Source organism: Neopelma chrysocephalum, unplaced genomic scaffold (assembly GCF_003984885.1).
Source record: "Neopelma chrysocephalum unplaced genomic scaffold, ASM398488v2 Primary Assembly neopelma1_60, whole genome shotgun sequence".
Classification (NCBI taxonomy): Eukaryota; Metazoa; Chordata; class Aves; order Passeriformes; family Pipridae; genus Neopelma; species Neopelma chrysocephalum.
Genome location: NW_020897715.1, coordinates 12,082,358 through 12,099,327, shown reverse-complemented (window position 1 = coordinate 12,099,327; position 16,970 = coordinate 12,082,358). Strand labels below are relative to the sequence as shown.

The following is a 16,970-nucleotide window of genomic DNA, read 5'->3' as shown; positions in this document are numbered from 1 at the left end:
GGCATTAAAATTTTGGACTCCACCCACAAAAATTAATAACATTCTTGAAATAAGAGTGATGTAGGATGCTGACACATTTAAGCCCATATGTTCCTGGACTTGTGTCCTCCAGTGCATGAAAGAACTAGAAATCCCAGATACTCTATTTTTCTTATTTCCTGTAAAGCCATGCTGGGAAAGTAGGAAAATGTAAGTGATGGCAGGCTGGCAGGCTTTGGACCATGAATAGTTGAGCCATATTTTATATTTTTATATGCTCTTATCTGTTCTGTTCCGTTAGTGGTACTAGTTGACTTCCATGAGTTTGTAGACACGTAATTTAGAACAGATTTGGGCCACACTATTTATATTCATGCCGATTGCTTCATGTTTGTGAAAGAATTATTTCCTGTGGATCTGTAGCATTGTCCAGTGTTGTGAAATGCTTTCATATGTATATATGACTGGTTAAAACATGAAATGTGTTTTGAAGCAACATGACAAAGAACAGTAAAAGCTGCACAGTAACTGAGTATACTTGGCTGTCCATATAATGTCCAATTAATGTGGTTACTGTGCTCTGAAGCCTTTCCAAGGCTGAATAAGACATGCTGTGGCCTTGTAAAAGACACAGTTTTTCCCTGAATTTTCTTAAGATTTCCGTTACAGATGCTACAATGACATGAGGACACTGTAATCTGTATCTTTAGTAGCAGTAACAATGCAGGGTGTGAAGTATATCCCTAAAATCTGAAGGTGTGAATTCTAACCCATCAGCAAGCTGTGTGTGAGAATTCTATACAGTAAAACCTAATTCTGTGCTGAAGAGGAACACTGTGAACACCCAGAGTAAAATAGAGGATGTTCTGTTCTCTACTGCACTATCTTGAGCCAAACTTGGGATCTAAAAGCCAAGCGAGGTTCTTTCATCACCAGTCATGAAGATACTGTAAGTCAGATTGTCCCCTTAGGCTGTATTTTGACAATGTAGTAAATTGAGCTTTGGGAACTTTCTACCAGATCGAGAACTCTGTCACCTCAAAATGCAAAGCACGGATCCATTATAAATTCTCTGATGCAGTTTTTTAAATATATTTTGATGTGTTGACTTTTACCAGCAAGCTCCATGCCTTATCTGATACCTTTTGTTCCCTGCTGCTAATGTTAACACATATAAGGGCTGGCAGAAATGTGATCTCATGCCCTCACATGATCCAGGTGAAGTCTGTACTGTGAAGTTATCTGTTAGTGCAGTCTCTTAAAGTTTCAGTGTTCAAGCACCATCAACTCAGTTACTCCTCTGCATTTTGTTGTCTTCCTATTCTTCCCTTAGTACTGGGAGGTGGCACAGGCATCAGGCAGTACAAAATTTGATTTATGTTACAAGTGGGATTCAGAAAATGTCTTTGATTTGGTGTATGTGTGTCAACACTTCCAATTGGGTGAACTGTGTAGAAAAGAGTGAAAAAAGCTAAGTCTTGTTTCTTGCACAGAATGAAGAGAGGGTGCTACAGGAAAACTACATGGGCAAGTTCCTTTTTGCCTAAACTCTAGAGAGGCTAATGAAAAGGCAAACCTTCAGAGTTTTGACTTGAAGATGAATTTGGCCAGTATTAAAACTCGTCTTAAATTCTTATTGTTTTCTTTTGCCTTCCTCTCCTTTGCTTTTCTGTGTTGTGTGATGAATGCATCATGTCCACATTTCTTGACTGGAGCTTTATGCTTAAAAGCCACATTGTCACAATGACTGTCTTTACTAATTTATATTTCAGAATTTTTCCAGGGAGTTTGTAGTTTGGAAAGCTGCTTGCAAAAGCTTCCATTTCAGAAATGTTCTGTACTTGAACGTGTATGGTTTCCTTGACCTTGATGGGCCAAAATGATTCTCAATCTGATTATCTTGGTCTCTGGAAGGAAGAATAGGGGAAGAGGAGGGAAGAACTTTATAGTGAGATTGTTGATACTGCTGTGTTTAAAATGTATTGTTTCCTGGAGTCTTGAGAAGTTTTCAATTTGTTTTCCTTCCCTCTCTGACCTAATTAATTTTCAGGGATATCCCCAGGGATGTAATTTATAAGACAAATGAATTATATTAAAAGTTGCTGTCATGGTATAAACCCCCTTGTTTAAGGTAAATTTAATATGTTTCTGTATTCTTTCCATCTATAAATAGTGATCTACCAATGATGGTCTTTTTTCTTTATTTTTCACAAAATTTTAGGTGTATAGTATCTTATTGTCAGTATTGAAAATACTAAAAAAATGGAAATTTGGACGGAGAAATAATACTATAATTCATCTGTGACTAGCAAAAACCTTCTGAAGTAGCACTACCTGAAAGGTAGGGCTTTTTCCTTTGACTTTTTTGTCTTTAAAAATAGATTTATGTAGAAAAGAGTCAAATAATAACTAGTATACAAGTCTACTCACCAATTTTCAGCTTACTGTGAGATAAAAACATTTGCCCTCAAGAAAGGAGTTTTAGGAAGGAAAAGCACATACCACTTTCACTGTTCTGTTCAGGACTGTCCCAACTGCAGTGTTTGTATTTGTGAAGCTGTTTAACCTTTTGAAGCCTGTGGGTCTTTGTACTGTCTTTTCATGCAACCTTTTTTTAATATCCATGCAACCTACTGACTTCACTAAGATAATAGACACATTAAAACATTTACCTTGGGCTTCCAAGACTGTGCATTCTTTTCTGAAGGATTAAGGAGACACAAGGGATAATTGCTGCTCCTGGTAAAAGCTGTGGGCGTTTCGAGAGGAGGAGCAAGTTTGCTGTAAATTCATGCCAAAATACAAGTTTGGAATTTATTTGGGTACCAAAATTTTCCATTAGCATTGCAGCTAGGTCCTTATTCCTAAGGTTGGATAGTGGCACTGTCTTTCCTTTTCCATAGAGAATGAAATGCAGAAAATAGCTTAAATGGGGATAAAACAAAGTACGGTGCATCTTTAACAATTTTTGATTAGATGGAATAATCCAAGGAAGAGAACTTCTTTTGTAAAAACGTACGAAACATAGCAAAACATCCCAGCATTAGCTCAGCAGAATATCCAAGCCAGTGTTTAAAGTTCAGCTTGTGCTCCAGTGCTGCGCTGACATGGAGCGCCTGTGCCCTGGCATGGACTTCTGTGGCCAGGTCCCAGCAGCTCACTCACACCCTGAGCAGGATTTGGGGAGGATCTTCCAGTAAGTGTGAGGCACTGCTGAGCTGGGAAGTTTGCCTCAGGAGATGACAGCAGGGAAAGGGTGTTGTGCAGGGAACTTATTTTGAAACACTGGATGCACTTTTTTTAGTTTTCTATTTCTGTCCTGTGTTCCCGGCTTTTCTAAAGGAATCCTAAGTAATCTCGAAACTAAATTACTTCACTAGCAGTTTTGTGGCCCTCGTGAATATAACAAGCCTGACACTCTCTCTGTATCGCTTTTTCTTGGGGTGCTTAACAGTCTTATGACATTTTAAAAATCTTCCTTCTACGTTCAGACAGGATATTTCTTTAGTTAAAGATAAGGTTCAGAGACAAATATAAAATAGTTATTTATTTTAGGTCTGCACTAACGCTGCCTTTTTTTCTTTTTCTTTTTTCTTTTTTTTTTTTTCTGAGATCATAAGTTATTTTCCTTTCTTTAGACAGATTATAGAGAACATGGTGCTATCCCACAGTCACCAGCTTCAGTTTTAAAATGGATCAAGTTTAGGTTCTGACATAATTGGCAGAGTACCATCGTTTTTCTACCCCTCCCTCAATCTGGGCCATAATTGTGGATATCCTGTGGACTGCAGCCCAGAGACTGCCAGTACTGGGAGCATACGGAAGGGAAGAGATGATGGCAATAGCTTTGTAGCTTGACCTGACATTTGCATTGTTTCTCAGCTGCTAAGTGTGGTGAGGGGAGCAGAGAGTTTGGCATGAACTGTAAGAAATTGGCCACGATTTGGAGGAGTAATCTCACCTACCTGGCTCAGATGTTATTAGTAGGTGCTGTTTGCACTTGGAAAAAAACTAACACAAGGTGTATTTTAAATAAAGAGAAAGAAAGCAAATAGATAAAGTCATACTCTAGGTAATTCCACTGCTTGCAATGAAGTTGCACTGGGGATAGATATTGACCCCATAAAATCCCTGGGTCACAGTCAGCCTTATGACAGACCCTGATAGCTTTGTGAAGACAGATTATGTCAAGCCCTCAAATTTGGAAACGTAGCAATTCCTCTGTAGTGAGATTGCAAATGAACACCCATTTGGAGATTGCCAACATTATCACAGTTTGTCAGGGTGATCTCACAGCCCACAAAGCGCCGTAAGAGATTGCTTTACAAGTTCTGAAAGATTAGAGCGTTGAAGTATGTGACACCGAATGATGCTTTGATGCCTGGCTTTGTCAGTCAGCCAGACAAATAAATAATATCCAGTGTTTTTATTAGTGTAAAGCATAACAGGTAATGGAAATGTATGGAGAAACACTTTCTTGTCACAGCTACACGGAGTACAGAAATGTAGGCTAAAAGAAATTGGGATGTGTTGGTGTCAAATCCTTCGAACAGGCAGTTGTGTGTCTGCGTGGGTCAGTAACTGCAGCACAGCACTTACTGCCATTTCAGCAGGTAGTAGTTTAAAGCATTAGAATTGTTGCATGGCTAAATGAAACAGCAGAAATAATTTGGCAGTCTTGGATTTTGGTCATCTAGTGAAGCATGAAAACATATATTCTGGTAAAATAACGATGGCTGACAAGGAGGTAAGGGTCTGGGCTGCAGAAACCGTGGGTTCCTGTCATGGGTTGCAAGAGAAAGAAATGTAGATGTACACTTAGAAAGTGTCATGGAATTAAACAGTAGAAGAAGATAAAGTCCTACATTTCTTCATGGCCTGGAATTGTGGAAAAGCTTTGGGGTAATATGGCATGCTCAGATTTTTGTTGAGAGTTTCAGGTCTCTTAAAACTTAAGAGATTGATGTGAAAATAATCTACAAGCATGGGATTTTCTGTAACCACTGAACTTTAAAGGGTACCCTTGGTCTGAAAACCATTTGTGGAGTTTCAGATGAAAGACATTCACACTGGTAAAGAGTTCCAAACAAAGCAAATTTGTTAATCTTTGTGCTTTGATACAAAATATTGGTATGTTTTTGCATATACCAGCGTTCCACCAAAGATCAGCCATGGATCTGATTTATGTCAATTTTCAGCCTCTAAACTTTGTGGAATAGAAGATCTAAGATACACATTTGTTGCACTCCTTCTTCTTACAGAGCCAGTAAGTTGTAGAAATGTCAGATGAGCTACAAACTTCTGCATCTCTGATCCACCTGTTGTTAGAAGACCATCATCTGCAGTTCGCTCTTACCAAGAGAGCAAATCATAATTTGTCCCTGACCCTGGAGACCTTCTGCCCCTTCTGCCCCTTTCTCTATCCTTATGGCAGTAGAGTACTCCTGGGTACCCAGGCATTAGTTAATAATTGCTTACACAAACCTGGAGAAGCTTGGATGAAAGATCCTGTGTGTGGGCATAGAATTGTTATGACTATTATTAACTGAATTCCTAAACCTAGACAATGTATTTGCACATGTAAGTAATTATGATGCACTTCAAGGCATTCTGTTTATAATGCTTTGTAATGCTTTGCTCTCCATTTCCTACAAATCAAATTACTCAGGGATAGATTTGATTTCCACATCATTTTGAAAATATTTTCTTTTTCTTTTTTTAATTTCCTTTGTATTAATTTTTTTCAAAGTTCAAAACACAACCAACTGTGACTAAATGCATAAACCCAAACAAAAACCCCCTAAAGTATAACAAAATTAAAGACAGCCTAAGATGATATGCAGCAAACAATGTAAATCATACCTAACAAACATGGTTGTAATAATATACCTTATCCATGTCTGATCCACTAATAACAAATACTTATTCAGAGAACAAATAACTCATTCTTTTTCTGAGAGAAAGAGGCAAGACCTAAATTCAAATTATATCTTACAGTCTAAACAAATATGAAAAACCTGCCAAATCTTCTTATAGAAATCCCAACAATCTTGTGTTTTCTTGGTATCTTTTGGGAATAAGGAGAATGGAAGGAGGGGGAAGAAAGGCCAGCTTTTACTGGAAATGTGTGTCCTGATCCTGTAGCTTTTCCCTGAGAAGTCCTTGCTGCCTTCTGTTGAAAGGTTTCTGTTGTGGGTACTGGATTCAAACCAAAACCTGAAAGTACAGCTTACGATTGTTTTTAATAATTAGAGATTTTTCTCCTCCCTTATAAAAAGTTTCTTAAGAGTGTTGAGTTGACAAGCAGATTACAAATGATAACTCTGGTCAGTTTATAAATGCCATTACAGGAATAAAGACCGTTATTAGAAATTAATGAATGCTTTCCTTTCTCCGTCATGTCAGCAAAAGGTTTTTGACATCTTCAAAAACCTTTATGGTTAAATAAACAATTACTGTTTGCTTAACAGAATAGCATCATCCTCCTTGTCCTACACTGTGGGTGTATCACCATCTTCTCTAGGCCCCTGCACCCTTCCCTCTCCTTTATGAAGTTAGTCCTGTTCAGTTTAGTTCTGGGCCACGAGTTGCCATCAGTGTGGTTGTTGGAAGGACTACTTTCCAAAGCTGGAAAAGGCAGATGTTCAGGTATCTTGGAAGCCATGGCACACCTTACATGCCACACAGTGCATATCTGTCCTTTGTGCTCCAGTCCTGGTTCAGCTGGCTGCAATGCCAGCATTGCCACTTGCCCCTGTCAGTGTGCAAGGAGTTCAGGCCTCACTGCCTGCTGGTCAGAGCTCATGTCTAATGGCTTTTAAAAAAAGCGAGAAATATTTGCCCTCTCACATTAGAGACTTAGGGGTAGAAAACAGCATGCTCCTCACTCGTCCTCTGTGGGCTGTGGTCCTTGTGGGGAGAAGAAACTCAGTCCTTTGCTCATCTGAGCTGGTGAAACTGCTGCCTTGTAGGGGCTCTGTGCTAGGAGGTGTAGCAGTGTGCTTCTGTGTGTCTTTTGATTTTCCCTTGAGGCCTCTTGTTATTCAGCAGCCCCCTCAACTCCTTGCCTGCTCCTCTCCCACTCCCCCAACATGTCCCTTTAGCTGCTGATCTACCCAAAATGCTCCCCTGCTGCCCCTTGCCTGGGGTGGTCCCTCAGGGTGCAGGCAGTGGCAGGGGTGGAGGAGAGCAGGGTTGGCCAGACAAAGAGCACTTCTCCAGTGGCTGTGTGAAGGAGAGGAGTGGTGTGCTCACGCTGAGTCATACTGCTACTGCTGGTAATGTGCTCTGTGCCCCTTCCCCAGCCTTACACCCAGTCCTACACAGTGGCCCGTGATATCTATATGTCATAGAGAGGATTGAGCAGCCCAACAGTGACCAGTGCCACAAGGACCCAAGTGGCTGATTTGTGTTGGAAATGTGAGGCTTTTTTTCACATATATTCTCAATATCTGTATAAATACCTGAATCATCTTGGAATCTGCTGTTCTCCTTGCCTGGGGAGTTATGGTCATGAATTTTGAAGTTTCTAGGTGATACTTCTTCTCAGTCATTGTTACTTGAAGTTTAAAAGGCACCTTTGGCTGAGTCCAGGCTGCCTCTTGAAAGACCCACTGTCTAGTACATACAGTTAATATGTGTATACATCAAAAACAAATGGCAGATGAGTAGGATGACTAGAGTGATGTAGTGTAAGGAACCATTGTTAGAGCTTCTCCTATTGTATTTTCCATCATGAACTTCGGTTTAAATTCTGTCAACAGCAATTTGTATTTAAAACCAAAGACACAGAAATTTCTCAACATCATAGCTGAGAAACGTGCCTTAAAAATGTGACTCAAGTATAGCTGGTACAGTATCATGTTTCAGCGTGTGAGATCCCAGATTACTGCCATTTAAGTTTTTTTCTCTGTTTAAGTTGTTTTCTTTTTTATTGGGGAATACTTGATTCCACAATCATGATTTCCAGTGAAGATGTTTTCTTCCCAGCCCAAAAAATGAACCTTATTAGCTGGAATGTAAAATGAAAGAGAGAAATGGCTGTGCCAGCTGCAAAAACAGAGATCCCACATTCAGATACAGACCAGTCCCCTAGCAGTGGGCAAACAGCGTTCACTCCCTTCTGAGTACCAGGGAGAAAATCTTAATGCACTTTGTGTGTATTCTCCCTGAGATTCTTATTAAATGTCAGATACCAGGCCTTTTTCCCCCATGCATCTGTATAAAGTCCTGTCAGGGGAAAGAAGGATTTGGGTAAAGGGAGGATGTTTATAGCACATGTTCTGAGGGGCTGTGTAGAGCAAATTGACTTCTGTGGTAGATGGACTTAGGAAGGAAATGGGGTAACAGGAGAAAAAAAAGAGAAATTCATTCATGTGTAGGCAGAACTTCAAAAGTGAGAATTAGATTATATTATTTCTTTTCATAGTAAAGTTGTCTGCTTCATGGAACAATATCTTAGGTATTTAGCCTGTAATGTTTTCATAAGAATTCATTTCCATTTCCAAAGAGACAAAGAACCTAGGACATGGTTAGGTATTGGAGAGAATGTATGTCAGTAACACCTGAGAAACTGCTCTTTACATTGCAATGAAAATTAAATTTGTGGTACTGGTGTAATTCTTTGATTGAGAGATGTGAAGCTTACAGTGCCTGTCATTTAGTAGGGCTCTGCTTTAGTCAAATTGGCCAAACTATCAGAAAAAATTAGGCTTCTGAATTTAAATCTTTAACCTCTTGTTTTTAGCATTGGAGCACATCACTTCACTGCCCTGTAGCCCAAGAACTGCTCAAAGTATGGTTCAGAACTTGAACTGGTGGTGTGCTGGTCCACAGCTCCAGTGTGACACTTCCAGTCAATCTTTCTGGATAAGGATAGTAATTAAAATGTCTCTGTTGAGATCTAGTGTATTGTCCTGTGCTTGCATATCTCTCAACCTGTCCTTGAGTCTAGTTGTTTGAATGGTTTTGGATTTTAAACTTGTTGGATCTTCCCTTTAAAATTTCCCTTCATTTAGTCAGTGTGGAGATGATGTCTCCACTAGAGCCCCACATGGTTTTTCACTTGTGTCTGCTTTTTGAATTCTCACCAGCAAGAGATTTGTTCAAGGAGGCTGTATTCATTTTCAGGAGACATGTCTTCTGTTACACTGTGATAACATGGACAAGTTATAGTTGTATTTATTCTGCAAGAGCTTAATTCTGTAGCTCCTACTGGCAGAACATCAGTGGTATAGTCTATGTAAGTAGAAAGGGTTTGCTCATGCATTGGAAGACTGTGGTGAGGCCATAAGATGCAGGACCTTCTCTGCATTGTCCCCAAACAGTGCCTTGTCCCCAGAGAGTGCCAATAGCAGATGTTTGTGAATGGCAAGACCAAGAAAAATAATTCTCAGCAGAAATTTCACTTCATTGTGCTGAAAGGAAGTGAAGCACCATTTTTTTGGTACGACTGAAGAGTTTTACATTCTGTTGTGTTACAGATAGAGAAGAATAGTAAAACAGCTTCTACATGGCATGTTATCCATGCAGCCACCATTTATAGGGAATTCAGTCACGCACAGTGCTTTCACACCAGGGAAAGTAAACCTCTGTGATACGTAGCATAGTCATCAGACCCTCTGCATGCACATCTAATCTGTGCAGCCATTTCCTGGGTTATGGTCTGGTATGAATACAGCTATACATTACTGCTTCCCATAATCGTGCTAGTGGACAGCAAAAATAGACATACAAAGTCTTAGGAAGGCAGGAAAACAAACATGCACATGTTCTTCATCTCTCTGTGCAGTCACCATGTATCAAAAGTACAGATATGATGATACATCATATGTCAGGGGGAAAAAACTAGACTACACCCCATGCAGCCATCACACCTTGAAAATAGACATAAAATGTTAAGTCAATATGAATACACAGCTCCTAACAGCCTAATAGAATAGATCACACCACAGCCAGGTACATCTGTTCTCAGCACTAACCATTATCATTAGCTTAAAACACTTAAAATCACTGAGCTTCCTCAGGTCTGGGGACAGATTATAGCATGAAGAATCTGCTAAATAGATTTAGCAATGTAGCAAGCAGGGACCTTGACTACATTAAAACGATACATTTTGCATCTCAAAGGCTGTAGGCTATTTTCAGAGGAACAGTCTGAATGAAGAATGACACTAACACTGGATAGCAATTTCTTTATCACTGCTTAAATACGGAGCTTGAAACCCTTGGACAAACAATTGTGCCAAACTAGAAAACAATTTTTCTGTGAAAAATCAGGCCTGCCTTGTATGGCAAGTAATCAACCATCCTGTGTTCTCGTCAGACTTCTGCACAGGCTGCAAAGACCTAACTGTGATTGGACTTCAGACTGTGTGGCTGACAAAAGAAGAATCAAATCTCTCTTATGTATGAAAAGAAACAGAAGAAATAGTATACTTCTCTCTTTCTCTCTATGTTCACATGCTGGTATCTGACTGCTGTGAAATGTGAGATACAGGTTCTTGCAGAGACCGTCAAGTCATGAAAGCTTCAGAGGAAGTTTCAAAAGCAAACAAACAAAAAAGCAGTTTGATATACATGCAGCAGTGACTACTAAGGTGGTGCACTGCTTCTTGTTTAAGACTTGATCTGAAGGAGCTGATGAGAAAGGTATGTGACTGATTCAGTGCCTGGCTCTTAAAAGAACAGGATGTGGAGAAAGGACATTATGACCATGATAGAAATAAATGTATGAAATACTATTTTTGATGATGAAAAGTCTCTGAAATATGGAATAAAAGGCATGTATGTTTTGTATGTTAGCTAAGAACAGGTCCAAAGAAATAGGTAAAGGTTTAGCCTGTACTCTCATACTTCTTGTCAGGAAATTCTTTGAACTTTACGAATGACCACAAAGGACAAATACCTCTGACAGAACTTCAGTATGTGGTTCCATATATCTTCACCCAGACTTAGAGTTCTTCAAGAATACTTCAGCTCTTAAGAGAAAAAGCAATAGCAGGTATGCATGGAAGGCCATCCTGTTTTTAATCAAGTTCACTCTTTTTTCTGTCTTCAACAGAGAGCTGAAATCCCATCTTCCACAGTGTCATCTTTTCCATGTCTCCCCTCATCTTGTCTCATGCCCCAAATTTCTGAGGCATTAAGGCCAACAGGAGTTCTGCATTTCCCCACAACTGAGCAGGCTGGGTGTGTGGCCTGGTTCCAACATGGGAACCTCCTTCACTGTTCTGATAAGGTGAAATATCTTTGTTGTTCACCACTTTGACCTGCAGTTTGATAAGCTGTTTTTCCTGTGTCTGAAAGGCCACATAATCTTCCCTTGCAAATCCTGAGAATGCTTCCTGGGGAAAGAATCCTTGCCTTCAGTGTACCCACATAACCTGCACACAATGTATGGAGGTCTCCAGAAAGCTGCTGTCAACAGCCATGCTTCTCTGGCACAGTCTCTCTGTGCTAAAGGACAATCTGTAATTTTCTTGGGAGGCAGTCTGAATCCGTGCAGTGTATTTCCTGAGGAACTGGTGGTTAGTACATACCTTACCACTCCCTGCTTCCTATGGTAAGTTTATTGCTTTCACCGTGTCTTCTTACATATAAATACAGACCATCAAGCACATAAGAAAGCTCCTACCAAAACAGGAAACCATATGGCACCCACTTCTGTCTTTGGAGAAAGGAAGGAGTAATTCGTGGTAGGTATGTTGGATGGCATATTCAAAGCAATATCTGGATGATGCTCTGGTAGCATGGCCATGGTCAGGGAATCAGAACCTGAGTAGAATAAGTGAATACCATGGACCCTGGCAGGTGGAAAGGACAGCTTATGACAAGAAATAACTCATGGTACATGCCTGTTCATTCAGCCCCAGAATGGGGATAGGTGGGATATAATCTTTTTAAGAAAAAAACAACTAATAAAGTTGCCAAGAACAGATATTTTATAATCTGTGCTAAATCTCTGCTGGAAAACATGAACAGCAATGAAACTGAGAAGACACTAAAAGAAATTCGGGGCAAAGTGCCAGACGCCCAGACGGAAGCAGAATGTGGACCAAAAAGCTTGCGACAATTGGGTAATTATGGTTTATGAATTTCAGCTTTAATCTGTAGTTCAGTGAGTCCTGATTAAATATCTGTTAAACACAATTAAAGTTTGTTTTTGTATTTCACCGTCTTGATCAGAATAATTAGAGACTGCGTGTTTCATGTCAAAAGTAGCAAGAGGAATTTTAGTGAATGAACATCGTTTTTAAAAGCCATTTGTAGCACCAGCTGTTGGCATTATTTTATATTTTAGTGTTATCAGCATAAAGATGGGTCCTCTCAATGCTGAATGCTTTCCAGCGGGGCTAAGATTCTGGGAAAGGCGTGATACACTAGGAACTGTGCCGGGCCGTGGGGCTACGCAGGGAGCCCCGGGTGGGACTCTCTCACCACAACGTTAGACTGTGCGCTTGAGCGGTGCAGGGTGAGAAGTGCTGTGAACGGGTCATGTAGCGCCCAGCCTGTGCTTCTGTGCCAAAGAAGTTTTAGATAGCAAGTGCGATGAGTGATAGGAAGGATCATTGGAAAGGGCACATATCTGATGAGCTGCATTTGGATTCTCTCATCGCAGTTTCTTATCAGAAGCTCCGGGTGTCCCCAGGGTTAGGTGTTAGAGTGTTAGCCCAGAATGATTATTGTGGTAGCATTATGAGTGCTCTTGGGAAGGAACCCTTAAACTGTGCTGCTGGTGCCTTAGCAAGGGCAACAGGCTGCAGTGATAGCCCTATGCAGTTACTAAAAAGGATGGGCATGCCCATGCCAGCTGCTGCAAGTACTACGTGTGTTCATTTCTATCAGAAGTAGTTTTATTTAAGTGAGGAGAGGGGGTAAAGTCTTCTAAGTTGTGCCTCTAAAGAATAGGAAATAGTTTTGTGGAGGAAAAGCAGGATAGTTTTAAATAAAGGAAAGGCACACTGAGATACAGCTCCCATCGATGGAGGTAATTTTTTTTTCCAGAACCTGAAATGTATCTGAATGTCACCTGAATGTAGTTAGGATGTATAAATAAATCCAGGGGGTGGGGGTGGGAAGGGGCAGGGGAGGGTGTGTGCACGTGTGTATGGCTGACCTGGTTTTAGCCTTCATCTGTCTCTTTATACCAGCAAAAATGAATCTTCAGTCGCACTTAGTGGTGCCTGAGGAGAGGGAATAAATCTCAAATATCATAAGCTAAAAACTGAAAATACCTACTAAAAAGACTTGAAAGACAGTGCCAGTTTCTCCTTTTGAGAATGTGTTTTGCTGCTCTGTGTTTAGTTTACTTCAAATTGTATAGTTTCTTTGGCCTTTTCAGCTTCAGCATCTTTTCTGAGTGTCAAAGGAAGGGGAAATGCAAGTGTCCCTTGTAGGGGAGACAGTCTCCAAGCACAGGACTGAGACCACAGTCCTACTGAGTAGTCATCCATTAGTAACAGCTCTCAGTCACCAGTGGCCTTGTGGAAGGTCTGTGTGGCTCATTATCATCCTGCAGAACCACTTCATTTGCTGGCAGCTTAATGATTCAGTAAGAGAGTTGTTCAGTAAGCATAACTCAAAACTCAAGAAAGGTATTAGCTTATATAATAAGTTCCTTTTTTTTTTTTTTTGGTAACATCGGTCAGTTCCTTTGTGCTGCTTTACCTAACTTTCCAGCTAAGAGAGGAAAAATAGTACCAGAGAAAATGGAATTTCTAAATTAGCCCTCCAATGAAACTATAGATCTGTTAATTCCTAAGTGAAATCAAGGTTAATGGTGAAAGAGTTGAACAGAACTTAAAAATCAAAGATACTTTGGAAGACAACATCAAAGGCATATCAAAATATGGTGGTCTTTTTATAAGCTGCAAGCCCTGAAGAGATGGTGCCCCTAATAGGGCTGAGGGAGAAAGGATCAAAGCGATGATCACATGAGTCTTTAAAGTAAAAAGAATATGTGGAGTGAATCTATGAAGAGACAGGTTTTGGATGAAACTTGCATAGCACTGGGATCGTTTATCGCATCTTGAAGCCTGGGTACAGTACAAATGATCAGATTTCACCAGGGAAGGAGGGAAAGAATATTTGATTCAGAATAGGAAAACTAAGACCAAGTGTCTATCTGTGGAATAACAATATCCATATTTAAATGTGTGAATATTTGCATATATATATAAACAAATACATTTTTAAAGTGTATATTTTATGAATTTTAGCCATGCCCACTTTCTTCAAGTAAAATATATTCTCGTGAAACAAAAGACATTGGTGGTATTTGGTTGAGTGCATGATTTTTTATTTTTACATCATAAAGTTACAAGGAGAAGAGGAACAGAGTTAGGGCTTTTCTGTTATCTTCTGTTGCATTTCTGAATTACTCTGGTTTTCCCTTGGAACCAGCTGTTTAAGTATATCTCATCAAATGGCTGAGCTTGTCCAAATCCACTACCCTTATGTCTGAGATTAAAAAAAAACAGGGCAGTGTGTAGGTCTTAATACGAGTTGCTTTATATGGGGGTGGGGATGGAAATGGAAATACTGATTTATAATTCAGCGTGTGTAGGCCTTTCACAAAGTGTATACATACAAGCCCAGTGAAAAAAGGAGCTATTTCTTCTTTTGGCAAAGGTGTACGTAGTTTTTCCACGGAGTTTTATGCTATGCCTGAGGGTCATTTCTCTTTTAAAGAAGCACTGACAGCTGTGATGAATGGCATTACCTGGGAAGAGGGAATATCTAGATGTTTAAACAGATCAGGTTTCTTCTTATAGAAGAGTAAACATTAGGTCACAAATCTGACTGTTCTACTTTCATGGACAATCAGGATCAATTCTACGCTACTTAAATGTGAACTGGAAAGGCTTAAATAGAGCTGCATGCTGACATTAACAGAGGAGGGTAGTTTATAACCTGTGTACGTTGTCACAGCTATCCTTTTACATGAAGTCATGGATGAATGCCATGTGCCCATGTTGAGTTGCCTTCTTGTCAGCAGGCAAGATTGCCCGTCCATCACTATTATCTACAACGAGGCTCATTACCTGCCAACCAGTAAACATCTCACTCTTACCATCTGCAGTGAATTACAAAGTGACTGGAAGAATCAGGATCAGTTTGCCTTGCAAAATGATTGTCAAATTCATTTTCATCTTTGGAGGCCCTTTGGAAATGGGAAAGATGGTGACTGGGATGGGAAAAAGGATGATGTCCATTACCCTCAGCCATACAATCTGACTGATGCTATTCTTACATGCCTTCCATTTCACCAAGTGCAGGTGCCTTGAAATTTTCACAGCATGCAAGTGAAATCATTTCTTTTATTCTTGACTGGCTGTATCATTTGTGATAAATAGTGGTGCCATTTTCACATGAGTGGACAATGTCTTCTCTCATTTAGGAAATTTTTTTTTTTAATAAAAACATTAATTGTACTCAGTACAAAGGCATCGCCCATTGACAAAGTTGATGTCCAGCCCATGAGTGATGCATTTAGAAAGGAGGAGTAGCATATTATAGTAATTTTTGCTGTTAGCATCTTGCCAGTCAGTGGAGGTTTTTTTAAAGCTTCCAGGTAGCTTGACAATGATTGTAAACCTTGGTGTCACTGCATGGGCATACGTTGAATTCTGAGCATCTGCTCTAGAGAAGATAGAATCTATTTCATACAGCAGTTAAAGGAAAACATAAAATAAGTCAGGCAAATCAAGAATTTGTGAATGCTTGGTATAGGGTCTCTTGGTAATGTACAGATAGATTAGATGTCCTGGTGTTGGTACTGGGAAGGCAGACAGAGGCAGTGTTAGGAAACAAAGGACTTTCTAATGGCTCTTCCCTTTGGCTTTCAGGACACACCGACATAGTGCAGAACCTGGCTCTGGGCTTGAGTGTCAGTCCTTTCTTTTTGGCCTCTCTCTCTCAGCAAAATTCAGAGTTTAAAAAAAAATTGAAAAATAGAGTGATATGTGTTTGGTATGTCAGCCAATGGCCACATGTGCAGTGAGGAAATTTTCTCGGAGAGCTCCCAAAGCTCATAATCATTGTGCAAGACATAATTATACTCTTTAGAAATCCAGATCGGTCCACAGTAAGGGGAGGATGGGAGGGAATGTTACAGACGGATTTTAACAAGTGTATATGTCTCCTTTCTGCAACAATTTTGGTCTTAAGTGCACTTGGCTAAATTCTCATTCTCCCCCGGGAGGGTTACTGGAGGGATTTCCAGGCTTTTCTGTCTGCCTGCAGCAGGCTCATGGGGAGCAAACACGCTGACTACCATTCTTTGCACCTGCTTCAGAGAGGGGCAGCGTACACTCCCAGATGCTTGCCTCAGGGTGCCAGCAGGAGCGGGGGGGAATAGGAGGAGGCTGGCATTGCACTTCAACAGACAGTCATCCCCCTTGGGAGTCCGGAGATGCCAGTGGGCATGATGCACCCAGGACTTTGGAGCTGAGCAAGTGCTAATGACACTGTTTTACCTGTTCCAGTCAGATAAATAAAGAGGTTCAGATAAGAAAGCTCTCCTGAACCCTTTCTTCACTCTCATAATGCTTCAGGAATAGCTGGTATTTAGGTCTCTGTAAGAGAAGAGCTTTGTGCTCTTTTGTAGAGAGCAAAATCAAATTAAAATGGAGAGCAACCCTGATTTCTGACTGGGTTCAACCATTTGCTTATCTGACCTAATCATTTTTTTTTGGCTTTGTCTTTTTTTTTTGTTGCTGTTTTTGGAGGACCTATTTAGATCCTTTGAATTGTAAACATTATTTGCTAAGGGAAACAATTTCCTGAACAGTTATTTTTTCCATAAAACAAGGATTCAAAATGGCCTGCCAACCCAATTTTTGGTTATACCCAGACATCTGACTGACTAGGCATTTTCTATATTTTGAAACTGGAACAAATGCTTTAATGAAGTAAATGAACAATACTGAAGTAAATGAACAATAATTTCTGAACCCTTGAAGTAAATGGAAATTTTGCCTCAGGCAAAT

At 40.1% G+C, this 16,970-nt stretch overlaps 1 protein-coding gene across 16 annotated transcripts in view; it reads left to right on the top strand.

The window, feature by feature from the left end:
* ZBTB20 (zinc finger and BTB domain containing 20) overlaps positions 1-16,970 on the top strand; it is a 503,503-nt gene that overhangs the window by 317,280 nt on the left and 169,253 nt on the right. The window lies entirely within an intron of this gene.